Source organism: Tursiops truncatus, chromosome 8, assembly GCF_011762595.2.
Source record: "Tursiops truncatus isolate mTurTru1 chromosome 8, mTurTru1.mat.Y, whole genome shotgun sequence".
Classification (NCBI taxonomy): Eukaryota; Metazoa; Chordata; class Mammalia; order Artiodactyla; family Delphinidae; genus Tursiops; species Tursiops truncatus.
Window position 1 is genome coordinate 62,119,745 of NC_047041.1, and position 14,142 is coordinate 62,133,886.

At 44.1% G+C, this 14,142-nt stretch overlaps 1 protein-coding gene across 12 annotated transcripts in view; it reads right to left on the reverse strand.

Moving 5' to 3' along the window:
- The window catches only part of DENND2B (DENN domain containing 2B), a 176,018-nt gene that overhangs the window by 75,604 nt on the left and 86,272 nt on the right, over positions 1-14,142 (reverse strand). For 3 of the 12 annotated variants that reach the window (XM_073808584.1, XM_073808581.1, XM_073808582.1), the window contains one exon: positions 5,793-5,915. The exons of the other annotated variants lie outside the window; for them this stretch is intronic. The gene's annotated coding sequence lies outside the window, so the exon portion shown is untranslated. The remainder of the gene's footprint in view (positions 1-5,792; positions 5,916-14,142) is intronic. 12 annotated transcript variants of the gene reach the window in all.

A 14,142-nucleotide genomic window follows, 5' to 3' on the forward strand; every position in this document is an offset into this window, starting at 1 on the left:
GAGCCAGATAACAGCCCCAGCTCCAGCGGCTTCAAGGACACGTTTTGGGAAGCAGAGTTCAGGAAGAAGATGTCCTTGGAGCTATTTCTTATTTAACCAAATAAGAGCCAAATACAGCCAAATATGAAGAAGCTAACTATGTCATCTTCTGTGCAATTTTTCTCCAGCTAATCACCTCTTATCAAGCTTACTACGATGGTCTCTGATTACATAGAGCTCTTTATCGAGTGCCAGCCCATGGAGGCAGTAAATAAATGTGAAGTGTTACTATTATCATTACTAGTTCTCCTTTCTTCTTCCATCTCTAGTCCTCCTTCTCGTAAATGACAGACTAAGTATCCTCGAATCTCAATATCATCATGTCATTCCTCTGGGCTCCTTAACTGCCAAGTCCAGATTCTTCCGGTTCCTCCAGAACCTTGTCAAATGCTACCAACCAATCTGGCTTCCCTCTTCTTCCTTCCTCCTCGTTCCACCATCCCTCACCTTACCACCACCATTCCCCTACCATCCTCCATTCCCCTTCACACAAAGCCACACAGACTTGCATAGACACACACACACACACACACACACACACAAATGCACTGAACTTCTCTCTCCAGGCAGGATGCCTCCCTGCTCCATACATATCCATTTCTGCGCCCATCTTTTTATGTGCAAACCATTTCCAGCCTGGAGTACTCCCTTTCCTCCCTGCTATCCAAATCCTATCCATGCTCCATGGCCCAGTCTAAGGGCCCTCTTAAACTGAAGTTGGGAAACCATCAGATCCACAAACAATGACCGAGCACTTCCCCTGTGCCAGGCACTACGCCACTCACTAAGGACACAGTAAGGAAAACAACACAGTCCTCCATGCTCCTAACTGGTGGGAGCGGCTTCAACAAGAACCTCCCTGGGGGCCTCCTTGGTGACACAGCGGTTAAGAATCCGCCTGCCAATGCAGGGGACACGGGTTCGAGCCCTGGTCCGGGAAGATCCCACATGCCGCGGAGCAACTAAGCCCGTGTGCCACAACTACTGAACCTGCGTGCTAGAGCCCGCGAGCCACAACTACTGGGCCCTCGTGCCACAACTACTGAAGCCCGTGCGCCTAGAGCCCATGCTCCGCAACAAGAGAAGCCACTGCAATGAGAAGCTTGTGCGCTGCAACGAAGAGTAGCCCCCGCTCGCCGCAACTAGAGAAAGCCCGTACACAGCAACAAAGACCCAACGCAGCCAAAAATAAATAAATAAATAAATTTATTTTTTTTCAAAAAAGAACCTCCCTGCTCACCTGAACTGTGCAAGTAAGAGAGTCAACAACCAGACCTCAGAGGCAGCTTGTTGTGACACTTGTAGGGGCAAAGGTGGAGGCGGGAGATGAAGCCCCAGTTGGGTGAGGTCTTCTTGCCTCTCCTTCAGCCTTTCTACGAAGCCCCCTAGGCTTGGTGGTTTAGAATGTATTCTATTACAAGAATCATCGTTCTCTCTGACCACCTTGTCTCCTGCCCTGCTTTGGAGTTTATCAGCTTCAGAGGTCGGCTGGGTCCAATTCCATTCAATAATAACCCTAGCCAATACCCCTCCTAAGGACCAGATACACAGCTTCACATCCCCACCCTAAGCCCGGGAAAAGAAAGAAAACAACCAACCCTTTCCTCAGGAGTTCCCAGACTTTGTGTCACCGTGACTGCATAGCTATTGGAGGCCACATGGGAGGCAACTCCCTTAGGCCTCTCCAGGGTGGTAGACAATTCTCAGACCCTAATAATAACTTCACTTCTCTCTCTCCTATTCAAGAAGGGTTACTGGGATAGGAGTCAGATTGCTATTATTACAGGAATAATCCTGCATACCTTCTAAATTGTAAAAATAGATAACCTATTCACATGTACCTCGGTCCTTTAACTCCTGTAGTAACAGATGTAATAACTCTACATGTCATATCATATCAACGCAGTTGCTCTTTCCCCCTGAATCAGAAACAGAAGAGGCCCTCCAGAAGTAATCTTAGATACCTTTTAGACTCAGGGAGGAAGGAGGAGAGAACACCTAACCCATCCCAATTTATATTTCCAGCAGTGGAGGCTCACAGTCTTCCTCATCACAACCTATCTGAACCTCAAGTCTCTGAATAAGCTCATGCCACGTGAGACTCAACCATTACTTCTTATTACAGTTAACGATTCAGCCTCCTGCTAGTAAAGATCACCCTTCCTAGCAAGGCTGAATTGGTCTCAGGAACCATTCTAAGGAATGGAAGCTCACAGCGTTCAGGAGCTCGCCCAAAACGCCAGTCGTGTGTTTAGGTGTGCAGACCTCAAGGGGCTCTGATAGGTCAGGGCTGCCAGAAAGGCCACAGCTGCTGCTGATCAATGTACACCACATGTGAGCAATACAAGGGATCAGTGAGGAAAGCCTTACAGAAAAGGCAGCACGGAAGGAAGAAGCTGCCGTCAGCCCTCAGATCACTAGCACCTAGCTCAGAGGAGTGTGTGCCTGAGCGAAGCTATGCACCCAACCGTAACAAGCACCCAGTCTCTGAAACCCGTGGCGTCCAGACAGTATCACCTCGTACTCGACCGTGCAGGCTGCCCCCACTCAGCTACCCTGAGGGCGGCCCGTCGCCAAAGGCTGGAGGGAGGGCCCAGGGCCCACTAAGCATCTTCAGAGACGTAGCTACACATTCAGTCTCCTTCCATCTCAGCCCCTCCCCCTGCCCCTGCCAACTCAAATTTTCAGTCTCCACATATGTGTGTCTGCGTTTTATTTACACTACCCATGTCTGTTGTTAGCAACAGAAACAAAGTACTTTAAGGCAGAAAAGGCAAGCGGCCAACTGGCCTGCTGCTCCCTGTCCTGCTTCCAGCTCAGGGAAGAGGCTGTAAGGGATCCTTTGGGCTCCAAGTGACCATGTGGGCTGACAGCTCCCATGTACTAGGGGAGCTGGCATGGAGCCAGGTCACCCCAAGTCAAACACAGCTGTTTGGGGCCCCAACCACTGGCCCTCCCCCTTCTTCCCTGGAGGCCACACTCTGAACACCTCGTTCTCTCACCTGCCTAGATGCTGACTACTGCTGGAAGGCAGAGCTTCAAACGCCAGAATTCAGGAAACCCACTCTCCTCCCTTGTACACTAGGAGACCGTAAAGATGAACAGGCATTGCCTCCCCAGACCCAGACTCTATAGAGAAGCAGCCCAAGGCTAAGTTTTACCTTCATGTCCTTTCCCATCTTCAGTTTTTCTGCTACTGATAATCTTGCAAGTTCTAGTATCAGGCTCCTCAATAAAATCAACAGTAACTACTGATCACTGCTTTGTTTTTAGCACTGCGCTCAAGGAGCTCACAGGCTAACTCAGGGAAACAAGACACAATAGGAAATAATCCAAACGTGAGACACAGACTAAAAGTGCTCTAAAGTACAGTGGGTGGGAGTGGAGGGGCTCACGACAGGATTTCTGTGGGAGAGGAAACATGAGACAAGTTTTAAAGGACAAACAGTAGTTGGACAGAATGACACAAAAGGCTGTTGTAAGATTTAGAGTTAGACTCAAGGTCCCAAGGCAGGAAGAATGGCAGCCCTGGGAGGTAAGAAGGAAAGAGAGTGGCCTGATGACAAAAATAAAACCCTCCCCTCAGGGTCACCATGCTCTGTAGTCCCTCTGCTCCTGCCTCTGCCAAGAGCATGCTCAGTGCCTCCTTTTGCTGCACGACTGTGAAATCCTCTCCCATAGAGTACACAGAGCGCAGCTGGCCCAGCTCCCTAGCCCTGAGAACACCCCGAGGGAACTCCTGGTACTCTAGGCTCCTGCATGCTCCCACAGCTGCAAAGCGGGTCAGGAGTTGGGTCTATTCTTCTGCTGGGTCAGGTCAAGCTAAGTCCGATTTTTCACTCACCACAGCAGGAGAAGGGGTATGAAATTTAAATACAGTCTCCAGTTAGCCAGGGCAACAGGCTCTCCTCCTTCCATTCACACTTACCATCATATGTATATTCAACTAATATATATTGAACACCAACCACGTGTAAACTAATGTGCTTAGTGCTGGTTGGGACACCGAAATACCAAAGACATGGGTCCATCCTCAAAGAGCTTACATTCCAGTAAGGTGGATACAAAAGACACATAAATATAACAAATGCCAGGAAGACTATTTTAGGTGCCATTAGGGAGATAAAAGGCTGTGGATTTGGTTAGAGGGGAATTATTTCCAACTGAAGAAGCAGGAAGGGTTCATAGAGAGGACGGCCCTTGCACTGGTCCTGGAAGATCAAATGGCAAAAGAATAGAGGGGAAATCCTGGGCAGATGGAACTATATAAGCAGAGTCTTAGAGGCAGGAAAGTAGAAAACATATGAAGGACAGTAAGATGTTCAGTCTGATGGAAGTTTAACTGGAAGTAGACCAGGGAGAAGGAGAGCTGGAAAGACAGAGAAATGTCAGATCTTAGAGGCCTTTGAGAAACAAATTAAGGATCTGTCTTTTCTCTGGGAAATCAAGGAAATTTTCTGAGAAAGGAATAATGGGTCAGGAACTGTGCTTCTGCAAGATGAAGCCATACTCAGAAATCTAGGGGCTACAGCAGAAAAGTCTGTTTTTGTGGTCTACCAGGACTGAAGATTATAGTTAGGATAAGAGAGGGAGGGAACTCAAGTAATCAAGTATATGCCTGGAATTCTTGTCTTTGAGGTTCAGGCGGATGGGACAATAAGTGGGCAGTCCTGAGGGCAGGGCAAGGCTGGAGAACCAGCCGTCCAGAGGGAGCCATGAAAGAGTCAGGGGGTGTAATCATTCAGGGGCTTGGGGAGGGAGCAGAATTTCAGAGTTTAGCATCCTGAAAGTGGAATAGCTCCAAGTGATGAGGCCAAAGCTATGAGTACCTTAACTGGAATGAGGATAAAGTCTTTAGAGTTGAAAAGATTGAGGGACCTTGAGGCCAGAGCGCTGAAGGATTCTCGGCATGAAGTCCCAAGTCCTACTGGGCCAGACAGGAGACCTACGAAGAAGGCTGTAAGCAACTAACATGGAAGGCAAGGGGGAGTCAGCATCAAGAATGAGGAAAGGAGATATATGTGAAGGGAGAGACTGACTTCAAATAGGACAGGTTGCCAGGCAGGGCGGGAAGCAAGGTCAGGGAGTAGAGAGTGAAAGTCAGGGGAGGAGAGGAAGTTGCTTCATTAGAGAGGGTCCCAAGGGAAGTGAGATCTTCAGGGAAAAGCCAGGTTTCAGGTAGGAATGCTCAAGGAGAAGGTAGCAAACAAGAGGCAATACCACTTTTTGTCTATCAGATTAGGCAATCAAATGATAAAACTAATCCCAGAGTGAGGCAGGGTGTGGTGAATGGAGCACTCTCAGACACTGGTGGAGGTACTGGAAACCAGCACAACTTTTCTAGAGGACAATTTAGGAATACGTAAGCTCTGAAAAATACACGCTCACAATGATACCCTATACAAAGTTAAAAGACAAGCCACAGCCAGGAAGAAAATACTGCAAAGCACACAACTGACAAATGATTAAATATAAGAACATGTTAAGAACTTAGAAAATCAATAGGAAAAAGACAACCCAGTTGAAAAATAGGTAAAAGATATGAAGAGACAATTCAAAGAAAAGGAAACTCAAATAATCAATAAAATATGAAACAATGCTCAATCTCTCTGAAATCAGGAAAACACAAATTAAAGCAATGAGATGCTATTTCATATTCATCAGATGGGGAAATACTGAGAAGTGTAGAGTCTTCAAGTGTTAGCAAAAATTTAGGGAAATGAAAACTTGTATACATTGCTCAAAATACTTACAATCACTCTCAACAGCAATCTGGTATGACCTAACAAAGCTGAAGAATCCCATACCCACTCCAGGCGGCTGGTGTACACAAACTCTTGTGCGTTCCTCGTATAAGGATGCTCACCACAGCATTGCTTGTAACACACAAAAAGTGGAAAGACTTTAATCATCTCTCACTATCATACAATGGTACATCATATACCAATTAAACTGAATGATTTTATACATGCAGACTTTTCAAAAATGACACTGAGTGAAACAAACCAAGCTGCAAAAGGCTGCATGCAGGAATGGTGTCATGTGTATAAAATTTTAAAACACACAACAATACATTACTTATGGACACATATATAGAGAGGATAAGATATGCATGGGATGATATGCATATCAATTTCTGAAAGGAAAGGACAGGGAAAGCTTAGTCATACCTGTCATATTAATTTTTTTTTTAAATAAGAGATCTGAAGCAAATATGGTAAATGTTAATATTTATTAAATCTGGGTGATGGGTACACAGGTTTTTATTATATCTATTTTTTCTTTTGCTTAAAATTTAAAAGATATTATTAAATAATTTGTGTATATTATATACCATTTGATACAGCAATTCCATTTCTAGAAATTTATCCTGAAGTTATACTCATAAAATTAGGGATAGATATTTACTACCACATAGCTTTTAATAGCAAAATAATGGAAATAACCCAAAGTCCACTGTCAGGAGATTAATTAAGTAAGTATTGATTCATCCATACAATGGAATTCTCTATGCAGCATTAAACATTACAAAGTAGCTCTATATATGTCCCTGGAAGATACCCATGTAAGAATATTAGTCAAAGAAGGAAGTTACAAAACAATGCTATGTTTGTATTTAAAAAAAGCATATCTAGGGGACTTCCCTGGTGGTCCAGTGGTAAAGAATCCGCCTTCCAATGCAGGGGATGCGGGTTTGATCCCTGGTCGGGGACTAAGCTCCCACATGCCATGCGGGGCAACTAAGTCCACACACCACAATTACTGAGCCTGAACACAACTACTGAGCCACAAACTACAGAGCCCATGCGCCACAACTAGAGAGAAAATCCACACACCACAACTAGAGAGAAAACCTGCATGCCACAACTAGAGAGAAGCCCGCGCACCACAGTAAAAGATCCTGCATGCCGCAACTAAGACCCAACACAGCCAAAAAAGAAAGAAAGAAAAAAAAAAGAGCATATCTAGAACATGTAAGAAAAAAAGATCCAAAAGGATATATACCAAAAAATTAACAGTAATTATGCTATCTCTGGTAAAGTGATGACACATGATTTTTACTTTCTTCTTAATATTTTTTGTTATGTACAAATATTCTGCAATGAGCATGCATTTCTTTTATTATTTTAAAAAATCAACAAAGGAATAGAAAAAGGAAAAGGAAATAGGAGGAGCTGGTCTGCCAACAGGAGGGGGGGGTTTTACCTGGAATAATTCAAGAGGTTAGCAGAAAAAGAGGGAGATGTTGCAGACAGAAGTGTAACAAAGGCTCTACAAAAATGAAAGGGTTGGGAGAGCAGGGCTCAGACGTTTTCACCCAGGGTAAGAATCTTCAGTAACAAGAGGAAGAAAGCAAGAGGGAGGAGGTCAGCTGGGGATAACTCTTTGTAACTGAAGGGCAGAGAGTGTGGGTCAGAGAGAACTACACAGTTCCCAAATTCCACACAAAATGTTAATAATAATTTATCCTCCATTTCACAGATTCTGAATCTGCCGTGGAGACCAGCTTCTTTTGGTGTAGCTTGAGTGATGGAAAGAAGACTCTTGGCTAAGCTTTCTGGGTATAACGTCTGTCATAAGAACAGACTCCAGAAGAGTGGACTTTTCAGCCCAAACTATCTTTCCTTTATTCAACTCACCCCGCACCCACACCCCTCATGCACCCTCAGAAGCTTTAAGGAAATGCCAGTCATGACTGAATTATCTGTGATGAGGAAGGTGACTGAGGCAACAGAAGCAATGGCCTCACAGTGACCTTGGTCTAGTCTGCACAACCAGCAATTCTGTTTCTCTAGAATTAGTGAGAAAGGCAAAGGAGACTCAAGGAACGGAATGAGAAAAGTGGGCTAGTGAGCAAGGTGGTAATCACAAGCCAGTCTTGCATTTAGGCAAACGTGAAACATCTAAAACCTAAAACCAATCAAGGCTGTACAGCATCTACGAACCGACATAGATGTTCTCTTGGCAAGTATATCTTCTTTCTGGGTACAGTACCCCCTATCACATAAGCCCCCAGAGGGTCAAGTAGTTGTTAAGAAAGCACAGGAAGGTACAACATCTGAGGCTCCAAGAGTATCCACTGAAATGAAGCCACTCTGTGCTTTCACTAACTGTGGGTTTCATACAAGGAGCCAGCTGCCTGCATTTCCATAGCAGCCAAGCTTTACTCCCAGGCCCCAAATCCTTAATTTGCGCTATGCCAGTGAAAACCCATCATCAGCTTTTCTTTACATTAAAAACTGACTGTGTAAAACTACAATGAGCTACCACCTCACACCGGTCAGAATGGCCATCACTTAAAAGTCTACAAATTACAAATGCTGGAAAGGGTGCGGAGAAAAGGAAATCCTCCTACACTGTTGGTGGAAATGTAAGTTAGTGCAGCCACTGTGGAGAACAGTATGGGGGTTCCTTAGAAAACTAAAAATAGAGTTGCCATATGATCCCACAATCCTACTCCTGGGCATATGGCGAGAGAAAACTATAATTCAAAAAGATACATGCACCCCAATGTTCACAACAGCAGTATTTACAATAGACAAGACACAGAAGCAACCTAAATGTCCATCGACAGATGAATGGATAAAGAAGATGTGGTATATATACAATGGAATATTATTCAGCCATAAAAAAGAATGAAATGATGCCATTTGCAGCAACATGGATGGATCTAGAGATTATCATGCTAAGTGAAGTCAGTCAGAGAAAGACAAATACTGTGTGATATCACTTTTATGTAGAATCTAAAATATGACACAAATCAATATATCTACAAAACAGAAACAGACTCACAGATACAGAGAACAGGCTTGTGGTTGCCAAGGGGGATGGGAGGTGGGGAGGGAAGGATTGGGAGTTTGGGATTAGCAGAGACAAACTATTATACATAGGATGGCTAAACAACAAAGTTCTACTGTATAGTACAGAGAACTGTATTCAATATCCTATAATAAATCATAATGGAAAAGAATATGAAAAAGACTATATAATATACATATAACTGAATCACTCTGCTGTACACCAGAAACTAACACAACATTGTAAATCAACTATACTTCAATAAAAAAATTAATAAAATAAAAAATTGGGGCTTCCCTGGTGGCACAGTGGTTGAGAGTCCGCCTGCCGATGCAGGGGAGACGGGTTCGTGCCCCGGTCTGGGAAGATTCCACATGCCGCGGAGCGGCTGGGCCCATGAGCCATGGCCGCTGAGCCTGCGCATCCGGAGCCTGTGCTCCGCAACGGGAGAGGCCACAATAGTGAGAGGCCCACGTACCATAAATAAATAAATAAATAAAAATTAAAAATTAAAAAATAGACTGTAATCATAGCAGTTTTTCCTGTTTTCCAGGATCACTGCTGCAAAGAGGAAAAGGTACAAGAGTATAAAAGAACACACAGGCATGGGACTTCCCTGGTGGCGCAGTGGTTAAGAACCCGCCTGCCAATGCAGGGGACTTGGGTTCAAACCCTGGTCCAGGAAGACCCACATGCCATGGAGCAAGTAAGCCCATGCGCCACAACTACTGAGCCCACATGCCACAACTATTGAAGCCCGGGAGCCCTAGAGCCTTAGAGCCTGTGCTCTGTAGCAAGAGAAGCCATTGCAATGAGAAGCCTGTGCACCACAACTAGAGAAAGCCCACACGCAGCAACGAACATCAATGCAGCCAAAAATAAATAAATTAAAAAAAAAAAAAAGAACACACAGGCAAATTCTTCTGTGGCTCAATTTCTCCTCTTTCTACCTCTGACCAACAAGGATGACACAGAGCTAGGGGTACTTCCTGATGTTGAAGGCAGTCACCTGTCTGCCCTGTTGTTGTTTTTCATCTGGAAAAGTCACCCACTCCCACCTAGAATCTCTCCCTTGTCACTATAATTCCATGATTTGTTGTGATGTGAGCTTCATTCAGCAATTGCCCAGGACTGGTGTTATCTAGAAGTGATGACAGTCATTTCCAGATCAGAAACAGTCACAGAGATAAAGCAAAGGACAATCCCTGCCAAGCATTTATGACCCAAGAGATGGAGAAGAGAAGGGAGGAAGGCAATGGGCTTGTTCACCTGATCTCTCAACACTGAGTCAGCCTCCCATTTGTAATTGGAGGAAAAGCCCGATACCTGGTATTTCAGAGGGAATTAAACGTTTGGTCAGTCCCCTTCTACCCCAGGGCTATTGTAAAGATTAAACAAAATAATGTTTTAATGCAGGCAAGAGTACAAGTTGCGTGGCTCTGTCATGTAGGAAGTCAACCCTTCCATCTGTTTTCCAAAGTCCATGGATCTGCTTTTATTTGGAAATAAGCAAAGAATATAGAACTCAGGGCCTTGAATTGATTGCTGTCCAACTCTTAGAAAATCCCAACTTTAAAAAGTGATATTTAAAGACCATCTAATGGGGCATGATGAATATCCTGAGTATTTTAAGCTCCATTTTTCTATCAGATCACTGGAAAGCTACATAGATACACCATTAGCTCAGCTCCTTATAGGGTGGTTTTCACTGAGTTGCAATTTCATGTAACACATTTGTATTTTACCAGCAATCACTATATGAGAACTACTGGAAATTGAAATCACATAAGCATTTGTTGTAAAAATGGTAAAGAAATATCCTGTGGTTGTAATAACAAGAAAAAAATGAAAACATAACTCTCGATTTAAAAAATAGTAAGGATTACTATCTATTGTATCATTCAATATCTCCAACAAAGATAGCCATATAAAAAACTCCACTAATATATAAGACTTTGTCCACCTTGAGAAAATGGTATGTTTCCTCTTTCTTAATGGTAAGGTGTCAGAAGGTCAGTTTCGCAGACTGCCAAAGGACTCAAAGTCAAAGGCCATTCATAGCAACAATCTTAATTAACAAGACTAGGACACTTGTATGCTCTTCTTTGATGTTGATGATCTGTTTCCATGTTATAGAAATCTCCCTTTATCAATCACCCGCTGTGTGCCAAGCACTGTCCCCATGTGTTAACTGTGTTAATTAATTTAACACTCCAAAACAATCCTAGGAGGTAAATGTTATCAATTCTATTTTATCAATTCTAAGAAAACTAAAGCCCAAGGTCATATAGCTGGTAAAAGGAAAAGCCAGAATTCAGACGAGGTCTGACTAAAGTTCCTGTTCCTTCCACTATCCCATGGAAAGTACAGTCAGGTGCTGTTTTTATTATGCCTTCTGTAGCCAGCCACCTCAATTCCTTTTGTGAAAGAATATAAAACCAATGAAAGAGAGTATGTGAAAATATTTTATATACTGTAAGTTATTATTCAAATGTAAATAACTATCATCATCCTCCAGGAGAAGATGCAGAAAGCTGGGCTGACGTCTCTGCTTACACGCACACACGCGTGCACACCAGCAGTCGGCAGGAAATGAGCTCCAAGTACAGCCCAACAGGAAAACATTTCTCTCAACATTAAAACTCATTAAACCATAAATGCGTGTGGTCCAGACACTCCCTTAAACATAGGTGTTTGGCAAGATAGTGAGAAATCATCCCAGTTGTAGCCTCCCCTGGGCACAGACTCCACTTGCTTCAGAATCAAGAAGATGCTGGTATTAAGTCAGCTAGGCCCTCTTTTCTCCCAATTCCCCTTAATCTCCTCTCCTTCCATGATGACCTTCCTAAAAGCACTATTTCAAGAGGTACTATCTTTAGGAGGAGGAATCATTGTTTCGAGTTTTCATTTCTGACTCACCCACAAGTCCACAACTTTAGCTCAAAGTTCTTCAAAACTCTGAAACTCACGATAGGCTTCTTTCCTATAAGTTTGATGGCCACACCCCAGGGGAGATATATATATGCCTTCCCTGGTATTTCAGAGACAAGGATCAGAATAGCCAAAGTCAGAAAAGGGGACACTCCACCTCTAGTCCTCAGGCATGAATGGCTTTTTAGAAGTTTAAGAGGCTAGTGGTCACCAGCAGCAAGAAAATGCCAGGAGTTCTCTGGACCAGTGCTTCATCCAGGGACAGGCACCCACTCTACCTGCCCCCACCCAAAGTCTATAAACAAAATGTAAAGAATGCAACACAAATCTTCACAGAGACTGGCTAACAAAATAACACTCAATCAAATGGCACCAGGGGCTACTTCACAAAGGGATCCCTTAGGGATAAAACAGCGAGCAGGGACTCACTAGGCCATCTCCCTAATACCAGCGCTACTTAGGTGATCAAGTATGTCTTCTCTGGAGGCGTCCTGCTTCAACCCCCACCCACATATCACAACTCTGTCCCTGTTCTTTTTTTTTTTGGTGGTTCAGGGGCCTCTCACTGTTATGGCCTCTCCCGTTGCGGAGCACAGGCTCCGGACGCGCAGGCTCAGCGGCCATGGCTCACGGGCCCAGCCGCTCCGTGGCATGTGGGATCTTCCCGGACCGGGGCACAAACCCGTGTCCCCTGCATCGGCAGGCGGACTCTCAACCACTGCGCCACCAGGGAAGCCCTTTCCCTGTTCATTTTTAATCCCCTACCCCATTAGTTTTCCCCCACCTCAACCAGTGGACAGCAATCTCTACTAGAGTACACAGGCTTAAAACCTTCTTAAAATGATACTTTGCAATATCATATAATATCGCTTATATGTGGAATCTAGGAAAATGGTACAGATGAACTTATTTGCAAAGCAGAAATAGAGACACAGATGTAGAGAACAAACTTATGGTTACCGAGGGGGGAAAGTGGGGGGTGGGATGAATTGGGAGATTGGGATTGACATATATACAGTACTATGTATAAAATAGGTAACTAATGAGAACCTGCTGTATAGCACAGGGAACTCTACTCAGTGATCTGTGGTGACCTAAATGGGAAGGCAGTCTAAGAAAGAGTGGATGTATGTATACATATAACTGATTCACTTTGCTGTACAGTAGAAACTAACATCACATTGTAAAGCAACTATACTCCAATAAAAATTAATAAAATTTACCACAATTGGAAAAAAAAAATGTTGTGCTTTTTTTCCCACCTTGCCTTCTGCCACCACTGACTGTGCTTCCAATCTATTTCATAGTGCTGCTGCTCTGCCATAAAGCAACTACTCCCCATCTTCCAACTCTTCACAGATGTACGCACCATCTCCTACCCTAACACACACCAGCTCTCCCTGACAGCCCTTTCTTCACCCTGGCAACTTCAATACCTATGTGAATGGACCCACTCAAAACCCCTGTCTCACAACTGACTCCCTGACTTCAAGTTTACTTTTGTCACCCATGCCTATGGACAAATCTTGGACCTTGTCATTGCCTGAGACAACACATCTCAATCTTGTCCTCCAAAATCCTACACCCTGACCACAATTTCCCTTCCTGCCTATCTCTTGGTCTTTTTACTATCCAACAGCTGCTCTTTGACCTTCGTCAAGTCACTCATCCCTTGAGCCCTCCTTCTTTTTCCTAGCTTATATCAGCCCACCTTTCTGTCCTTCCAGGCAAGAATCCATGATCCATCACACCCTCAAATCCCTGGCCCCGGTCTCCTTTCACTGTACAGTTGTCCCTTGGGACGAGAGGGACCCACCACAGATACCAAAATCCACGGATGCTCAAGTCTCTTACATGGCGTAGTACTTGCATATAACCTATGCATACCCTCTCATGTACTTTAAATCATCTCTAGATTACTTATACCTAATACTATGTAAGTGATATGTAAATAGTTGTAAATACAATGTGAATGTTATGTAAACAGTTGTCTGTTTACATAGCAAATGTCTGTGGCAAATTCAAGTTTTGCTTTTTGAAACTTTCTGGAAGTTTTTTCCCTAATATTTTCCATCTGTGGTTGGTTGAATCCGTGGAGGCAGAACCCATGGATACAAAGGACCAAATGAAAGCCTAACTCTGGATCAATTCAATCATCAGTAATCTCTGTTCTTTCTTGAGGGCCACTAAAAATTGCTCGTTAGGAATCAGTATGTTGGGACTTCCCTGGTGGCGCAGTGGTTAAGAATCCGCCTGCCAATGCAGGGGACACGGCTTCGAGCCCTGGTCTGGGAAGGCCCCACATGCTGCGGGGCAGCTAAGCCCGTGCGCCACAACTACTGAGCCTGCACTCTAGAGCCCACGAGCCACAAC